General features: G+C 48.2%; 1 protein-coding gene across 1 annotated transcript in view; it reads left to right on the forward strand.

Annotated features, from left to right (window-relative positions):
* The window catches only part of FGD5 (FYVE, RhoGEF and PH domain containing 5), a gene marked incomplete at its 5' end in the record, with an annotated part of 119,532 nt that overhangs the window by 115,522 nt on the left and 871 nt on the right, over positions 1-3,139 (forward strand). The window lies entirely within an intron of this gene.

A 3,139-nucleotide genomic window follows, 5' to 3' on the forward strand; every position in this document is an offset into this window, starting at 1 on the left:
TATGCACATATATAAAAATTAGCTGGGCATGGTGGCCCATGCCTGTAGTCCCAGCTACTCGGGAGGCTGAGGCAGGAGGATCGCTTGAGCTCGGGAGTTGGAGGTTGCTGTGAGCGAGGCTGATGCCACGGCACTCTAGCCCGGGCAAGAGAGTGAGACTCTGTCTCAAAAAAAAAAAACAAAAAACTTAGCTCGGTCATCGGCTGTGACGAGTGTGGCAGCATCGCCCATTTGCAAGGTGTATCCCCAGCGTGTCTTCAGACCCTTCGCTGAAGAGAAGTGAGACCCGGAGCATCTGAAAACGAGGTTGAGGGCACGGGAGCCAGCGCCGGTATCATCGGACAGGACTGACTGCAAGACGCCTTCTAGAATTTCACACTGTGCCACACGTTCCAGGAGACATGCACGCCCAAGGCAGCAGACATCTGAGGGGCAGCCAGGCTAACTGAGGCAGACACCACCAAGGGGGTGGCCGGCTGGTGGAACATCTGCAGCCGCAGAGCTTTTCCCTGGAGAAGCTTCATCGCCCGGCGGGCCCCCGTAGCGCCCCAGTGACCCTGGGAGAGACTCCGCCGAACAAGCCCTCTCCGTGGCCTCCGGCTCTTCCTCGCGCGGGTCACTCGGTGCCGTCTCTGCGTGGACTGAGCAGCGTGACAAGCTTCGCTGTCTGCTGCGGTCGCCTGGTGGCCCTCTCAGCGGCACTTCCTTCCACGGGAGCAAAACAGAGACCTGCACGAGATAAACCCTGGATGAACAAAGCAACAGAAACAAGTTTTTTTTTTTTTAAGCCTGGAGCCGTTTTTCAAACTCTGGGATCGGGTTGTAAAATCAGCAGCAGAAGCCACAACCGGCCCCCTCCAGAGAGCAGGACAGAGTGTGTCCGTCGTGCTTAAGGACTAGTTCTTGAATTTTTGGTTTCATTTGTGTGCTATACCTAGGATATTCGGATTGTTAACGTAAAGCGTATTTATACTTACCCATTATGGTCAAAACATTTTTTTAGCCATTAATTTAAGAGTATCAGGTAAGAAAAAAATAGAAGTGCATGAAGTTGCAATTAGATGCATAAGGAGTCGAAACAGAAGACTAGAGTAACATTTGCAAATGTAATGACAGGTTTCCAGCTTTATTTTCTGAATGGCTTCAAAAATATAACCAGGTTTTGGGAAGAAGTATCAAATTAATGCTAACGCCATACAAATTCTTTTGGTCAGGAAATGCATATTGTATTAATGAAAGGAAACCTCTAGTTAATGGTACGTGTAAATTAGAAATTATAAAACTCCTCCAGGAGCTGAGAGTTGCTAATATTTTAAAATAACACGTTTTAGGCCAGGTGCTTTTAAAGTGTGTTTTCAAGTGACGACTACTGTGCTTTATATGAAAATTCCCCCTTCAAATGCAAACTGCCCGGGTGACCTCAAGGTCTCCTCAATATTAGGATCTCTCATCTTCAGCGTGTTCATCAATAGCTGTGTCCAGGCAGGGGCTGTCATCCCAGCACTCTGGGAGGCCGAGGCGGGAGGATCGCTCGAGGTCAGGAGTTCGAGACCAGCCTGGGCAACATAGCGAGACCCCGTCTCTACTAAAAATAGAAATAAATTAGCTGGACAACTAAAAATATATAGAAAAAATTAGCTGGGCATAGTGGCGCACGCCTATAGTCCCAGCTACTCGGGAGGCTGAGACAATAGGATCGCTTGAGCCCAGGAGTTGGAGGTTGCTGTGAGCTAAGCTGACGCCACGGCACTCTAGCCTGGGTGACAAAGCGAGATGCTGTCTCAAAAAAAATAAAATAAAATAACTGTGTCCAAAAATCTGTCCTGTCGTAAAGCGTAGCCAGTGTTCCTTAGAACTCCTCTTCGGTGACAGATACGATAAGCAGGGGACCAGGATGTAGAACTGCCACCTCCGGCGGCCTGTACCTAACAGCAGTTCTCAACCCCACACCAGGATTCAGGGTCGTGTAACGGAGCTGCCCCGTGTGAGCAGCAAACAAGAGCAAATAAATTAAATCAATTACCTCTTGATCGCTACCCTAATTGGCTATGCCCTGAGGCATGAGACTTGGTCATTCCAACACGTATCATTATGAAAGGTACTGTGGGCATAAAACTAGCCAGCTCTTTTACAAATACAGCTACGCTGCCGCTCAGTGTGACCCTGAAACTTTTGTGCAGCGAAGTGAAAAATAACCGTTGCTTTTCGCTATGATAATTTCACTAATTTCTCTTCAATCTGCACCTCTCACCTACTCGGCAAAAACCCTCCGTTTTTACAACTATTAAGACATCGTCTCATTCTGTGGGTCCGTCCCTCGCTACACAGGAAACAGATCCTCTCCTAATGAAAAGAGGTGGCGAAAATGGCCTTTTAATAGTTTTTTTTTTAAAAAAAGCTTCCCCCCACCAGATAGGCCATTGGACATAAATTTTCAGAAAGAAGCTTCACAACAATGTAAGAGATGAGTCTTTTTTCTCTTTAAGAAAGCTATGGGGACAAAACTTCCAGTAAAAGATACAACATGGTGTTTCTTGATTAAGTTCTGTTTTGGGGGAAAAAAATCACAGTAGATAAAACATTTGCTAAAATAACATATTTCAAATTTTAAGATAAACTTCACACGGCACAGGAAACCGTGAGAGCTGCATCCTCTATGCAAATTAAGGGGCTTCGGGGCTTCGGTGCGGAGCTTGGAGCTTTGAGATTCAGCAGCGGTTGTGGATGCCTCAGTTTACCTCTTACAGAAGGGCTTCCGTATGCCTCCTTCCGGGTGGCCCAGCCACAGATGACGCTGGAGGAAACAGACTCCGGGTCGGGTCTCTCGTCTGAAGCCCCACGATCGGTGGCAGCAAATCTGGAAGGCGGCGAAAGGAGCGACTCGGCCCCTGCCCCCTGCTCGGCCGAAAGGTGATTCCCTTGCAGTTATTCTGAAAACTGTGATGCACAGCTGACTGGTCAATATCGACTTTCCTGATAAAGAAAAATACCGATTACCCAAGTCAAATCTACGTACGTGTCCATACAAGTCAAAAATGCAAGGTGGAGGCCGGGCGCGGTGGCTCACGCCTGTAATCCTAGCACTCTGGGAGGCCGAGGCGGGCGGATTGTTTGAGCTCAGGAGTTCGAGACCAGCCTG

Source organism: Propithecus coquereli, unplaced genomic scaffold (assembly GCF_000956105.1).
Source record: "Propithecus coquereli isolate 6110/MARCELLA unplaced genomic scaffold, Pcoq_1.0 Scaffold525, whole genome shotgun sequence".
In the NCBI taxonomy this organism is placed as follows: Eukaryota; Metazoa; Chordata; class Mammalia; order Primates; family Indriidae; genus Propithecus; species Propithecus coquereli.